Here is a 1,376-nt window from a genome sequence, read left to right on the forward strand (position 1 = left end):
AAGGATTTTTGGCAAAAGAGACTCTGCATTTCTCTTGTGCCAAAAGTCCCTACCTCCCAGCAAAGATTCTCCCCCCCCATGATTATTTTTAATGTGTACACTGTACAGCACATGTGCTGTGCTGTGTACACACTAAGCCCATTCACAGCATCTCTAAGATGCCATAAATGGGCCACATGCCATGGAGGATGTAGGTCCTGTGAGCACGAAACTGTAACTGTGTCAATGGTGGTGATAGCGGCAGTGGGGGACAGCTTTTAGGAGTGAAGATTGATCTCACAGGGCTGGAGAAGGGCACCCTTCTCCAGGCAAGTGTGGCTTAATGTGCAAGTATGCATAGCATACTTGCACATTATAGCAAAAAAAAAAAAAACTCAAAGGGGTTAACTTCTGTCTTAAAGGAGAATTATGAGGGGAGGGATTTTCACTCAGCCTCATAATCTGAGCCGACCTGTGGCAATGAAACTGTCACAGGTCGGCTCAGTAGATTGGGAAGTGAGCGAACACATACCGTCGCTCGCTCACTTCTCGATCTATCCCTGCAGAGAGCCATGACTGTCACTCACGGTTCCCTGCAGGTTCCCTGCTGGCTCTGCCGCTGAATAGGCAGAGCCAGCTGTTAATCCGTCGGGATCCGTCCCGGCTGCGGCGTCTCAGTATACCGCGAGCTGTAGCTCACGGTATACTGAGCTTTGGGTGACGGGATAACTCTAGTTTGTGTTCTCCCGTGACCCTTAGGAGAACTATGGGGAAAAGCCCTGACCCCATAGTTCTCCTTTAAGGGGCCCTACTACAAGCAAACCAAACAAGACACATACAGATTCAACTGAATTCAAAGGTGGACGCCGTTCAGAGAAAATCTTATATAATGAAACACGTCAACGCGCGGCCACGCGCTGAGTCTACAGCATTTGGGAAATAGAGCTCTGAAGTTGGGAGCAACGCATGTCCCATTTTATATACAATACAAATATTTTTTATGGAGTATGGGAGTGTTTTTAATTCATTTAATAAAGCGCTGGTTTTAAGACATATTGCACAATGAATTTCTGATTTTTTTTTTTTTGGGAGTGGATGAGGAGATGCAGACTTCTGGATGGTGGAATTAAAGGGTTATTAAACCCTCTGGTGTTTTTGCATAGATCTACTGCTAGCAAGCAGTAGATCTATGCAAAAAGTGTTAAAAAAAATAAAACCCATGCTTTAACCCCTTCGAGATGGGAGACATACAGTGTACGTCCCGTCACGAAGTGCCTATATGACTAGCCAGGCCACGTACACTGTACGTGACAAGTTATATCAGGCTCTGTAATACCGGTAACCGCTCAGTACTGAGGCATTAATTAATGAAATAGTTAAGCTTTTGTAAAAGCTTC

Source organism: Nanorana parkeri, unplaced genomic scaffold, assembly GCF_000935625.1.
Source record: "Nanorana parkeri isolate BGI_ZX_2015 unplaced genomic scaffold, ASM93562v1 scaffold3132, whole genome shotgun sequence".
Taxonomy (NCBI): Eukaryota; Metazoa; Chordata; class Amphibia; order Anura; family Dicroglossidae; genus Nanorana; species Nanorana parkeri.